This window comes from Danio rerio, chromosome 19 (assembly GCF_049306965.1).
Source record: "Danio rerio strain Tuebingen ecotype United States chromosome 19, GRCz12tu, whole genome shotgun sequence".
NCBI lineage: Eukaryota > Metazoa > Chordata > Actinopteri > Cypriniformes > Danionidae > Danio > Danio rerio.
Genome location: NC_133194.1, coordinates 22,834,340 through 22,849,509, shown reverse-complemented (window position 1 = coordinate 22,849,509; position 15,170 = coordinate 22,834,340). Strand labels below are relative to the sequence as shown.

Genomic DNA, 15,170 nt, shown 5'->3' with positions numbered 1-15,170 from the left:
TGTAGATTATCGAGAAGAAATATAGCTTAAAGGGGCTAAAAATTTTGTCCCTAAAATGGTGTTTAAAAAAATAATAACTGCTTTTATTCTAGCCGAAATAAAACAAATAAGATTTTCTCCAGAAGAAACAATATTATCAGACATACTGTGAAAATTTCCTTGCTCCGTTAAACATCATTTGAAAAATATTTTAAAAAGAAGAAAAAAATTTGAAGAGGGCTCTGGTATGGTATGGGTTTAAGTGAACTGTAAAGATTTCATTATTCCACAAAGGTCTAAATGTCAAATACATATATTGTGATTTAGAGCATTTTAATACCAATTCATCAGAAACATAAGTGTTTTGTTGTTATTGAAAATCTGGGCTGTTCCATCAAAATATTTAATGCAAAAAGGATATTTACTTTTGGGAAAAAAGTTTACAATTGTTTACAAAAATGACACTGAATTTATGTTTTACTCAAACACAAGAATTTTCAAGTGGTTTCTTAATTCCTGACTTAAAAAACTCAATGTTTAAAGAGTTTTGGTGCCATATGCTGAATTTAAAGATTTGTCTATAATCCAACTATGGCATTTGTATAATGAGATATTTCATGAGATTTTCAATACAAACAACTTTTTTTTTATTTTTATTGTGCAATTTGTAAAACAATCAAAAACAAAAGTTCCAAAGATAATTAACCTTCAAATAACAGGAAAAACAAAATGGAAGATATTCACAAGATGCCAAATACAGATTCATAATAAGCTACGATAGATAGAGCTTTTACATTTTTTACAGCTTTAAAAGACTTCATTAAAAGAATAAGGAGATTTTGAAAGAATTTTTGGATAAAGAATTTACCACTTAAAATTATAAAATTAACAAAATTGTAAATTCTTTATCATTATCAAAATAGCAAATATTTTCTTTTGCATTCAGTGTTATCAGCATATTTATTTCAGCAGATTAAGTAAAAAACTATATAATCTTTCCAAAATGATTGCAAACTCAGTCAAGTGACATAAGGATTTCTTTTTACAAAAGGAAAATTTTTTTCCAACTATCCGAAAATTTAGAAATATAAACAATATTTGTATACAATACACAAAATAACATTGTCAATAAAAATGATACAAAGACAGAGCTAGAAAGAAAGATATATATATATATATATATATATATATATGTATATATATATATATATATATATATATATATATATATATATATATATATATATATATATATATATATATATATATATATATATATATATATAAGCAGGAAAGTTATGGTTTTGTATTAATAAATTTACATTTGTTGATGTAGAATACGCAAAAAAAAAATACATTTATAAAAAAACAAGCATTTCTTTTAGCAGAAACAGGTTCATAATAACCAAAAATAACATCTTTGAAAGTAAAAAATATGTCTTATTGTATATTATTATAAATGGGCAAATATGTTTCTAAAGTTGTAGGCCACAACAAAGTGAGAATCCCAAAATAAATGAATTTCGTTTTGTTTTTTTGAAAATGAAAAAATTAACATTTTCATAAAGTGTTTATTAGGATAAAGTCTGTTGATTAACTTTAAAGATACTTTTTTATATATATTGCATTATAACACAAATACAATAAGGCGATTTTTGCTTAACAACTTTCATCTACATTGATAGAACAGAGTACAGAACAATTATTAAGATAATAATTCAAATAAATAAAATTTAAACATAGACATAAACAAAAGTTATTTACACTACTGGGTCTTTTCAATAAACTAAACAGTCATCCCAATAATTTTGATTTTACCAACTTTATATATTTACAGTATAACCAAAATTCCTTTTGCAAAACCAAAAACAGTAGTTTTGTTTTAAGGCACTTGCATTTATGAATAAAAAAATTCTCCAAAATTAAAATACTGTTCAACACAAACTGAATATTAACATCTTCCCATAATAAACCAAATAAAATATAATTTTAGACAACTTGAGAGAAACTTTTTAACCACTCAAACGAATCAGACTGAGGCGAGGCAGTAGCGCAGTAGGTAGTGCTGTCGCCTCACAGCAAGAAGGTCGCTGGGTCGCAGCTAAGTTGGCGGTTCATTCCGCTGTGGCGACCCCGGATTAATAAAGAGACTAAGCCGACAAGAAAATGAATGAATGAATTAATCAGACTGCTATATAAACAGTCAAAAAAAAATTTGTCGTTTTAATGGCAACCTCATAGAATGTACAATTATTGTGATCAAAAGAAGATGAAATATCATTAAATATTTTATAGTGTACTTCTCTAGCTTTGGAAGGTATGGGGAAGGAAAGAAACATATTTCTTAAGTCGATAACAGAGCTCTTGGAAAAAAGAAAAGACACATTATTTCTTGCTTGTATTAGAAATTTATCTTGGGTTAATATTGATCTTTTTATTTTATTAGGTATTTCACTCTGAATAAAATCTTTATCAACAAATAAGGCAGATGAAGTGTTTCATTTATATTGGTGGCCACATACTAACCATCATTACATTACATTACTTTCGGAATAGATTGCAATTCCCTATTGTATTGCTTATGATCAAGTATCCTATTTCACAAAAAGTACCTGACTCAGAACCTCACTCTCTTTGTCTAATAGATGTACAACCGACCAAATACCTCTATCACACACCAATCCTTATAGAAAAAAAAGATTTGTATCTTTAAAAAATTACCTATTGTTCCACATTGGTGAATTTTGTGGGGGAAAATGATGTTTGTAAATTAATTTCCAGTTGAAATTCTGATAATTTAAGAGGGAGTTTTTGTATTTAAAAACACAACGTAATGAAAGATCTACCACTTACACTCTTGAAAATATTCTTTGAAATATCGCGCACTGCAATATTGTGATGAAGTCGTTGATGCTTCCCGTCAGGAGTCACGTGCTTGATCAGCTGTTCTGCGGCACATCCGCCTGACTCGCGCTCTGCTCGACTGTTTACATGCAGACCGCACGGGACAGGATGGGCAGACCCGCGTGAGCCATTGCAGGTAAAATACCACCTCGATTCACTTTATTGCATCCAAACCGAGCTTTACGGTTGTCGGAGCGTTTGTCGATAGCGAATACGGTGACGTCAACAGCGTGAAACGTTGCGCAATGATTCATGTCGGAAGTGTTTTGGTGCCAGACACGCAAGGCCTTCAGACTCATGATATGCATAAGTAAATCCTGTTTCATTTACTGTTATTTTTATGTGAGACTCTAACAATAGCCGTAAGAGACGTGCAGCATGCCAAGTGAGTTTTTTTATAACGAACACTTTGAAATATAACTTGATATTTTGGCATTAGGGGCGTCTGGAAGTTTCACATCATTTTTTTTAGGTTATGCAGTAATATACTGTAACATTACATATTCTCTTTATCATTATTGTTTCTCACCATTAGGAAAAATGTCATGTTTTGTTAACTAACAAATGACAAGGCTTGCATCCTCATTTTAGAGATGGAGATGGTTCGAGAAGGTAGCCTTGTAGTTCTATTTCTAATGGATGTACCAGGCTTTAGGACATATTCCACCTTTAAATTCAGAATAAGATCTGAATGATTTAGTCTTCTTCAGTCAGGATTATGTGGCCATGGCTATTGAGGTCAATTTTGTTTTTACATTCGCACATTCAGATGTTCTTCTTAATAATATAATTAGTTTTAGAAAAGTATTACTTGCAAATTCTAAATAGGGAAATCATATTACTGAGGGAACGTTTGTTTATATTTGCTCAATGTTGTTCTTTGATGGTCATTGGCTGCTAATATGATTTCACTGTTTAGAATTTGAATATTTGCTGATATTAATAAGCAGAAAGTCAGAACGTGCGAATATAAAACCAACTTTACCTAAATAGTCATATTATCAGCCAATGACTATCAAAGTATAACGTTGTTCACAGTCAATGAAATAGTGCTAATGTTGTTTTGAAGTTGTACTTGCATGGTAATTCAGACTGAATATTCAAAGTAGCATAAGTAAACAATATTTGGACCGTTAATTGAACACATGTGCAAATATACAATTTTACCTTTTTTTTTGCCAAAAAATTAAAACTGTTTCTGCTTTTTTGTGTAGGCAAGTATTTTACAGTACTTTAAAAATACTCAAATTCTATTCGATTTACCAAAAGCACATAAGTGTCATTTTTAAATCTGTCACATCCATAACGGAGAGATGTCACAGCCATATTGGAGCTTTTCCCTCATAAATGCAAAAAAATGTCAAATAAAATAAAATCAATTATTTTTGTTCTATAGTGAGCTGACTCTTATCCTTTTGTTTATCATTATTTCTTTTGGGATGTGCAGTTTTATTCAAATAATTTAAAGTATGTTGAAAACTGTAAACCCTCAGACTTTTTTTTGTAGCATCCATAGTGTATATTTATTTATTTGTATTAAAAATTTTAAACATTTTTACATACATATTTTTCTGCTCCCATAACTCTGGTTAGTTGTTTTGAAAAATATAAACAGATGTTTTAATGTAATGTTAACGTATACTTTCTCTGTGAATTTATGTTGTGAGATTTTACTGCAAATGTCACATCCATATTGCTGGAAATGCTAATTTACTTTTTCTTGTACAAGGCAGAGAAGTCTTTTAAAAGCCCTGATTCTGCTCTTTAGCATTATCAATTTTCAATATGAAAAAATGCTGATAATTAAAAATTTTATGTAAATAAAAAAGTGACTTTTTACAAAAATTAGCAATTGCTGACATTTAAATTCTAAGTAAGGCAAATGAGATGTCAGATAAATGTAAATTTATCAAATTAAGTAAATTAACAATAAAGTGTAAATTATTTTAAAACTAAAATGGCAAAATTATAAGCAACTAAAATTAATTTTCTAAATGGAAATCACTCCTTTGATTTTGAAGTGGTAAATGTAATCGAATGTGATATTTTTTATTATTTATGAAGTTCTATATGTAACATTTAAATGAATTAATGAAGCATGATGTTTTAAGGATTTTAAAATTAGCTTTGGACCTGAAGGCACATAGTTTGAACAACAAATAAAGACTTGCCATGGCATCACAAGACCAGCTCGCCGCCTGTTCTCTCATTCTCTCTCTGTCTCACACCCACACAGACACACGCACTCAAAATTGGTAACGTCTTAGTTAAACGCCTGTCATGCTGCTGTATCTAACATAAACAAACCATGTCAGATTGCAATTAGCAAATGGCCTCAGTTAATCTCCGCTAGAAGACAGAAGCGCACTTGCAAATGGTAGAAAACACCTTGTAGTTTCTTGACCTCGCATTTAAAGAGAAGAGTGAAAGTCCATTGATAGTTTGTGATCTCATGCGTATTGCAGAAGCAGACTGTAACACATGCACAATAATATATTACTGCTTTAATATCATGACCCAGCATATTTCAGTGCTAATGTCATAACGGAGGGTTTTGAGTTTACCCAGCAGCTTGCAGAATTCCTCGGAGTCATGTGATTGGTGCAGAAGCTGTGCGCTGTAATTGGCTGATGAAGTGAAGGCATGTGAGTGTGTTTAAACAGGTTTAGGGCTGGTCTGCTTCTGTAACCCTCATTATCGCTGCACCCACAGGCGTTTGGATGTAATGAGCTGGATTTTGCCTTCTGAAAGTCCTAGCTGAAATGTTTAGTGGGCTGCAAGAAATATGTTTTTTATTTCAACATAAGATTATTTTGCTTATCCCATTGGCAGATTATTTACCTTCTTTTAAGGAAAAACTCACCTAACTCTTATGTACTGTTGGGGATGTTTTCATTGGGGGGATTTTAAGTCTTAGTTTAGCTGTAAGTGTTTGTGTTTCCGCTAGTGGAATGATCTTTGGTGACAAATATTGTTTTGACACATATTTTGAGCAAATGCTTTGAATTAAAAAAACCTCAGCGATACACTCTGGGCAAATTTACTACCCAAATTGACTACCCTTTTGTAATGGTAGAGATAAAAAAATCCACTGATATAAACTGCTGCAAAAAATGCATCAGATGAATATTTAAAATTTTTTTTTTTTTGCATAAATCTGTTAATCTCTTACAGGATTTGGAGAAAAAAACACACAAAATGACGTTACAAAATTGATTTTTTTTTACCTTTTATCAAAGTCTTGGACATGGAAAACAACATTGCCTTTGATGCATTGTTTTCAATTAATTTTCCTTTTTTTCTCCTTAATTTACTGTTGGTGGTGGCGGTTTTTGCCCCATTGACTTCTCTTATAACCACATTTTTTGATTACAAAACCATGACACCATATAATCATGCATTTTTGATTATTGGTGGTTTTACATGTTTACATGTTACATTTTACATGTCATCTTTATTGTTAATCATCAATTGGCACCCTTAACCCTTTAGTTACGCCTGTGCAAAAAAAGCTTAGTATCTGGATTTTATATGGAGTACAACAGCAAATTACAGTGTGTGTCCATGAGTGTGTGAGAGTAACCTTTACGCATTTACCTTAATGTGTTTGAGAATATCAAAGTATGCATCTCTGGGGTTTGTTCTTCGTACCTCGCTTAAATGATCTTAGATGATTTGGCAGATCCTGGATCTTTTAATCTTGATCACTGATCTCTGGCTAATTTGGTTCTTCAAACAAGTTCGCGAATCAGATTAAAATCTCTGGATGAACTGATCAGAGATCGCTGTGTGTTGTAAAAGACAGATCTATCGATCCTCGAAATCATGATCAGCAATGCAATGGTCTGCTTACAGCAGAGCAGAGTAATGACCTCATCTGTTTGATATTCAATTATCTATTGGAGCAAAATTATATAAAATTCACAGTAAACAGTTTGTTAAATATGATGCGCAATAACTTTCCACCTTTGTTCTGGGTTGCAGGCTTTACACTTTCATGGGTCAAGAGTGTTTAGCAATTCATTTAGTTTTACATTTTGAGTGCATTTTCTATAGCCTAGGCCTATTCAAGTTTCTTAATCATCGAAAGGAACAGGAACTGGTTGTTTAACTTAATTTTGCATCAAAAAAGTCATGCAAAAAATTTGCATGACTGCAGAAATTATTATTCCTTAAAAAAAAAAAAAAAAAAAAGTTGCATGTCTAATATCATACACAAATTGTGCTGAAGCTGGTACCTTAAAATAGGAGTTGCTTGTATCTATCGAAGTGCAGATTACTTACATTTTATTTCTATATTTTAAAAATAATAATAAAAAATTATAGATTGAATTATTATTATTATTATATATATATATATATATATATATATATATATATATATAATTATATATATATATATATATATATATATATATATATATATATATATATATATATATATATATATATATATATATATTTTTTTTTTTTTTTTTTTTTTTTTTTTTCCCAAGTGCATATATAACTACAATTGTAAGAAAATACGGTATATACTTTTAGCAATACCTTCGCTTGGAAAGACCCAATCTAATTTAGTTTATATGAGATAAGTCTGGTTCTGAGCAGGTTTGAGCTACATCTCTCGGATGAGTTTTGAAGAACGAAACAATTCTGGATCATGTCATGTCAAATTGTCAATAACCAAATCCAGCTAATTGAGTTTAAGTAATGGACCCCAGCTCTCAGAACTGCATGGAGTAAAAAAAAAAAAAGCAAAGACTACTGTTTGTATTTGTGCAGCACCAAATGTGGTTAAAATGGAAGTCACAGGGGGCAAAAACAGCCACCAACTGTAAAATTAGGGAGAAAAATTTCAAATACAACAATGCATCAAAGCCAGTGTTGTTACTAATCGTTCACATGTTCAAGACTGATAAAAAATTTTAAAAATCCAGTCCACAATTACTTTTTATATTGAAAACACGTAATTTTTGTGTTTTTTTTTTTCACCAAATCAGTGACCTCATTTGTGAACTTGGCAATTAAAGAGTTAAAATCCTGTAATTTTCTAAACGATTTAGTAGTTTTGATCAGCACTGAGGTTTATTTAAAGATTTATGCAAAAAAAAAAATATATTTTTTTTAATCTAAGGCCCCGTTTACACTAGTGCGTTTTAGTTTTAAAACGGCGTTGTAGAATGAAAACGATCCGCGTCCACACTCGCGTTTTACCCAGCGTTTCTGAACTGCTCTCCGTCCACACCAAAACGCTGAAAACGCACATCACGTGACCACACACACTCTCTCGGGCAAGCGCTCCAGCATTTCTACCCAGATGAGAGCTCTGCTTGTCGGACTGCTCATCAAGCATCTCCCGCTGGATCTAATCTCACTATATTTGCTAAACGTGATATTTCATTCATGTTGTTGGCTTTATCTAACCACATAGGCCAATTCCCTGACTTTGGTCATTGGAATCTATTAAGTTACTTGTTCTCGGGTAACATGTTTTGGTTAAGCGCAAAGATAAGTTAATGATTAATCCAGGTACATTGACTGATCGCTTGCCTTTATTTCCTACAATGTATAAACTTATTGCATGTTATACTTTTATAATTATCGATTATTAAAACTGATATTCAGCAAAAGAGATGGTGCGTTTCGTATTTTCACTGAAATTAAAAGGAGGCAGTTGTTATCGGCTCCGTTTAGTTATAAATATCCACACAGTGAAGATGACGCTCATATATGCAGCATGACGCCTCAACATTTCTGCTTTCTTTTTAGTTGCTAATATTAAAAAGAAAATAGGCAGTTCCTTAAATCATGTTTACATTTTATTGTTGAGAAAGTGAAACAACGTAGCCAAGATAATGTGAATGAAGTTATAAAGTACACTGTTCCCTATGAAGATTTACCTGTGTCCTCGGTATGTTTTCCATATCAAACTGAGAAGGGGGAGACTGCAGCCTTGATCAAACTTGCGAAGTCTTAACTTACAAGAAGAGGATGCGAGACTGAACTGTATGTGTTAGGCTACTTAATATTCAGGAAAAGCCCCAATCAGATAGGCGAACGTTTGCAGCCCCGCCTCCGTTTTCAGATGTCTCCGTCTTTCCCCATCCACACTGAGACGGAGCAGCAGCGTTTTAGAATGAAAACGGCCTCTCCAGCGTTTTCGAAACGCTCCGTTTTCGGCGCTCGAGAACTCCGGCGTAGTGTGGACGGATGGCGTAACCGTAGCAAAACTTATGCGTTTTCAAACTAAAACGCACTAGTGTAAACGGGGCCTAAATTAAATTCAGTTTAAATCAGTGGATGTTTTCATCCCTAACACAACAAAAGGGTAGTAAGTTTAAACAGTGCAGAAGGGTTAAATTTAGCATATTATATCTTAAAACAAGACAAGATTTTTTTGCTTGTGTAGAAAAGGCTTGTTGATTTAGGAATTTTTAGACATTTGTTCTAGAAATAAGACAAAAAAGCTAAGAAAGAAAATCATTTATTGCAGTTATTGCATTAGTAAAATCCACCTAAAATAGAACTGTCTTTTAAAAAGTCTAAAGTTATGAAATTACTTTTTCACCTTATTACTTCAGCAAGCCAAATTTCTGTTGTTGCTTCCTTTTGGTTTTTTACAGGTTTCTGTTTTGTGTATTCATAGTAGCTTCTCAGTTCCTCATTTTTAATCTCAAACATACACACATGCTCACAGTAAAAAAGGTTTACTTAGTTAGCGGTAGTTGTGTGTGATATTTATTGTCTGCTATAATTACACTGTAATTGTTGTTTAAAATTTGCATCAACTGGAAGGTGCTGAAACCTTTATTAAGTAAGTTGATGTACTTCTAACTTAAATGGAATATTGAGTAGGGGGCGGGGCTTTCTTTTTACACATAATTTTGTCAAAGCAAAATAATAGTAAGAGGAGGAAGGACTGACACTCTATACTAGAGCTGCACAATGTATCAAAAAATATAACAAAAAGTGTTATCGCAATGATAATAAATGCAATATCTATATCACAAAGAAGAGCAATAAATAAAGTTCATTTTCATAGGTTGTTTATCCAAATCTGACCAATCAGATGGGGTCTTTACCATATTTATTCCCACCTCTTCAGTAGGTGCTATTAGGAGAAATTACAGCTAAAAATAAAACACTAAGCTGGTTGCACACCGGATGCGCTGCTCAGCGCTGCAACACGGCACACACATGACAGTAGAAAGTATCGCAAACCAGACGCGCACATTTGAATGTTATTTAATATGAAACTGTTCAGATGGTGCTCTGTGATGCGGCAGAAATATAAACATTGTCCTGAGTTGTAGATGGGCACTACGGACAGCCACCAACTTGCCGCACCATTGTGCACACCCTGATAGAAATCTGTTTAGAATTCTAAAATGCATGGCACAGTGCATCGTCGAGCAGTGCACCCAGTATAATGCTTACAGAGATGAAAACAGCCAAAACAATCTGGATTATCGTTGAGGCTTTCAGTCATTCGTAGTGTTTTAATATCTAAATGCTTGCACATTGACTTTTTTTTTTTCTATTTATCTAGCTCAGAAATGTATGCATTGGCTATTTGTTTTAATATGATCATCATAGGCCATCAGGCATATCACCCTGCAGCCCAAGACCAGTTACTCACTGAAGCTAAGCAGGGCTCAGCAAGGTCCGTACCTGGATAGGAGACAACATGGGAAAAAACACGTTTGCTGTTGGAAGTGGTGTTAGTGAGGCCAGCAGGGGTTGCTCAACCTGCAATCTAGTCCTACTCCTAATTTTCCAGTATAGTGACACTATAGGGACACTATACTGTTAGTGAGCGTCGTCTTTCAGATCAGACGTTAAGGTTCTGACTCTGTGGTCATTAAAAATCACATGGCACTTCTCGTAAGTAGCAGTGGTGTAACCAGGGCCGGAGTGGGACTCCTTTTCAGCCCTGGAGTTTCAAGCCTTAGACCAGCCCACCTTAGTTCAGGCCTGACTATATTAAAATAATGTCATTTCTAAAGCAGCTACCATTTAATACGTTAAATGGTAGCTAAATCTCTATTCTTTAAAACACCATTCTTTAAAACATCACAATTTTCTTTCCTACAATATCTGCATATATATTCTGTGCAAAATTCTTTATAGATATTCAGTCCTTTGCAACGGTGGTCACACAAAAAATAAAAATAAAATATGTACATATACATAAGTAACCCAAGCACTATTATATGTCTTAAAACTTAAAATGATAAAAAAAGTATTAATGTTTAGGTGAGATTCGAACTCGGGGGTGTCGTAACGCAACGTAGGGCTGCTTGATTTTGGGAAATATCATAATCACGATAATTTTGGTCATAATTGTAATCACGATTATACAAAATTATTATCAGTTGAAGTCACAATTATTAGCGCTCCTGAGAATTTTTAAAAAATAATTATTTCCCAAATTATTTTTAACAGAGAAAGGAATTTTAACAGTATTTCCTCTAATATTTTTTCTTCTGGAGAAAAGCTTATTTGTTTTATTTTGGCTAGAATAAAAGCAGGTTTAAATATTTTGAACCCAATTTTAATGTCTATATTATTAGCCCCCTTAAGCCATATATTTTTGATTGCCTGCAGAAGAAACTACTGTTATACAATGACTTGCCTAATTACCCTAATTAAGCTTTTGAATCACACTTTAAATATGAATGCTTGTATTTTGAAAAATATCTAGTCAAATATTGTGTGCTGTCATCATAGCAAAGTTAAAATTAATCAGTTATTAGAAATGAGTTATTAAAACTATTATGTTCAGAAATCTTCTTTCCATTAAAAAGAAATTGGGGAGGAAAAGGGTTGCTAATATTCTGGAGGGCTAATAATTCTGACTTCAACTGCATATATTATTTTCTACTCTGCAAAGAAAAGAGAAATAAATACAATAGAATAAAAATATGAAACAGACTGTGCTTTAAGCACCTTCACTGTAAGAAAAACACTTTATCTACAAAAGTCCAGAGCAGTGAGGTATTTTCTCATTTTTTTGATTAATGATAAAAACAGGCGGCAGCAGGAATTGCGTGCTGTCACTTTAATGGTTTCACTTTCACATTTCTTTTGATTCTTAACTCGTTTGTTTATTACACAAACAAGGGTTAATATAAATAATCACAAAAAAACGTCATTACACCTATTTGACCATTAAAGCGCTCACGTTAAGATGAGATGTGTGCACTCTGCTTGTCTCAGTGTGCGAATGAGACCGAATGCTGACTGCATGCTTCTGACTGTGTGTGCGCGCTGCACACACACACACAGAAGCACGCAGTCTTTCGCGCTTTTAAGAGCAACACGTATACAACTGGAAAGTGGCGGTATATGATGCAATAATCGTTTATCTCGATTAATGGTTTTTCATAACCGTTAGAAGCCAAAATCGAAATCAGATTTTCGATTAATTGCACAGCCCTAATGCAACGTGCTGAACATTGGACCACAGTCTGGACCACTCTTATAACCACAGTGTTACTTTCTATTGATGGCTTAAACTTTTTTCCCCTTTTTAGATTTCTGATCAGGTTAAATCAGATTTATTAATGTAGTGAATCATCATTTTCATGGAGCAGGTGTAATATTCATTATTCCAATTCTTATATTCACTAAGGTGTCGCTGTCATCATTAACCTGCAGGCTGCATTCTACTCACGAGAAAAGGCTGCGAGAAAATAAATAAAAATAGCAAAGCTACGGTGAAATAATAAATAAAAAGAGTAAGGCTATGGTCAAATAAATAAATTAAAGAAAAGAGTGCAACTGCTGAGAGTGCAAGCAGCTAGGTACACCGGCCCTCGCAGCCAAAAAACAGAACGGCCCACCGGGAATTCTCCCGGTCCTCCCGAATAGCCAATCCGGGCCTGGGTGTAACCCTTGTGCCCTAGCCAAATGCCCTCCAGATTTTATGATATATGATATGATTAATTAGTGTCATTTAATCTCCTTAACTCACCCCTCCTTTTTAGCTCAGAAATGAAACATGAAATGTGCAGATGACTTAGGGCTTTATTTTAATAATCTCGTTGCAAAGTAGGGATGGGCATTTCTGACCATTCTTCATTTCGATTAATCCATAGGTTTGACAAACAATTTATTGATTAATTGGAGGTGGAGCTTAAGCAAGAGGCTGGCGCGTGTGTGCGTCATAGCGACAATTAAATAACATTCAATTTAAAATATATATTTTTTATATATAAATATATATAAAATATTTATATCATTATACATGGTTAGAGGCTGGGTTAATAATTTTATTTTCATCTGGAGATTTTCTTTATAACTGTAAGCATGAGAAAAAAAATCAAGAAAGTGGTTCAAAAATTCAGAAATTTTATTTTTATTTCAAATAATTGTATTATTATTATTGGATATGGACTGACACATTTTTATTTATAAGTGATTATTTCTTTATTCATCTGTGGACATGCTGGAAAATTAATTATACTAGATTTTAATTGTAATTCAGCTTTTCTCGTTATTATGCACATGTATACGCACAAACACACACAGAAGAGAAGGAAATTTCACCCTGCTTCTAATTCAAGTAATTTCTTCCAGCGCAGTTATTGGGTGCAGTGATAAATATTTATGCGTGTGTGCTGCGTGTGTGTGTGCAAATATGTATAGCTAATGAAAAATGCAAGGATTCATTTGAGGAGTGATTGCATCAGTGCTGCCTTTAGCCTGCAGCTGTGACAGGAGATGCATTGGTTGCAATGTTAGAAACAGACTAAACCAACCGAACACCATTGTACATTTCTGTTTTTACTTCGTTTCTGGATGCTTTTGTTGTATTCCTTTGTCAGGTCCGGTTCATTATTATTGTCATGTTTAGCATATTTTAATTATTATTCATGCATCTGCCTTGACTTAATCATTCCTCTAGTGCTCCCTCGGGCTTTATGCTAATTTCCTGCACTGTACTTTATGGCAGAGGATTGTGGGATTTCCCACTGTACCAGAGCTAATGCATAAATCTAATTGAGCTGGGCCAATGAGGTCTGTAGCTGGAGAAAGCTGTCCGTTAGCATTCACATTTTTATGGAGGGTGCCCAGCTGGTCCTGGAATCTGCCATCTTTGTTATTGCAATAATTATTTTGTTTATTAGCATTTTTATTTGGCTGAAAACCACTTTTGGATGACTGCTAATAAAAATGGGGGCTTTTTACTTTTTTATATTATGCAAATAATATTATATTACATAATTTTTTCTATTAATAATAACATGGTGGATTAATCATTTTATATATTAAAAAGTAATAAAGCATGCCTTTAGACTGTGAGGGAAACTAAAGCCCCCATTTTAAAAAGTCTTAAACCTCAAAACCTAAATTTTAGGCCTTAAAAGTCTTAAATGTACTGAAATATTGTGTTGTAGATCTTTATTTTTTTTTTCAAAGGGTCTCAATTTTCTTTTGTTCATGAATTGCCACCCAATGTGGTCATTAACAATCATACAATCACCAACAATCCATCTCAATAAAACTCTAAACTTTGTATTTAAAAAGGTCATTTTTGAACTATTTTCCATAATGGTTTAATTATTTTCCTTACGATAGCATGTGTTTAATAGTGCTCCATATATTTACTTGAAGAACGCTGACCTGGACAAATTATTGTGCTTAGATTTAGCTTATTATAGTTTTTAAAACTTTTAAAACATTTTTATTTTTAAGAAAGTTTATGTTGGAACAAAAAAAAGCTTAACTTGAAGCTAGCTTGCTTTTATACAATATTTAAAATATTTTGCTTAGAAATACCTAAAATATTTACATTTTTTATTATAAAATTATTATTGTATTATTAAATGTATTCGTTTGATAAGGCGAAAAAAAATCTTTTTTCCATTCCATCCAAGAAATCCTTTTTATATATATATATATATATATATATATATATATATATATATATATATATATATATATATATATATATATATATATATATATATATAAAGGGGAATTATTATTCATCATATAAAATAAACTGAAAAATGTAATAGTATGTGTATACATCAGGGCTGCACAATACTGGAAAAATATGTGATGTGCAATATTGTTGCTTGTTGTGATAACAATGTTATTGCAATTAAGATATTTTTTAATGATGAAACATTTCCCTAGTGCTCTTTATTAGTCGTGTCTTAAATCATTTATTCATTTCATGATAATATATATTTTTAGATTTATTAGTATTAACTCGAGCTGTGTTAAGGTGCAAACATTCAGTATGAACAACACTACGAATGATTGAAAACCTCAGC

The 15,170-nt window shown here is 32.4% G+C and overlaps 1 protein-coding gene across 9 annotated transcripts in view; it reads left to right on the top strand.

Annotated features, from left to right (window-relative positions):
- The first annotated feature begins 2,944 nt into the window (after positions 1–2,944).
- The window catches only part of tbc1d5 (TBC1 domain family, member 5), a 42,565-nt gene continuing 30,339 nt past the window's right edge, over positions 2,945–15,170 (top strand). For 3 of the 9 annotated variants that reach the window (XM_073930640.1, XM_073930638.1, XM_073930636.1), the window contains exon 1: positions 2,945–3,193. The gene's annotated coding sequence lies outside the window, so the exon portion shown is untranslated. Of the gene's footprint in view, positions 3,269–15,170 lie in introns of all 9 variants that reach the window. The other 6 variants (XM_005170012.4, XM_073930637.1, XM_073930641.1 and 3 more) reach the window with 4 other exon arrangements.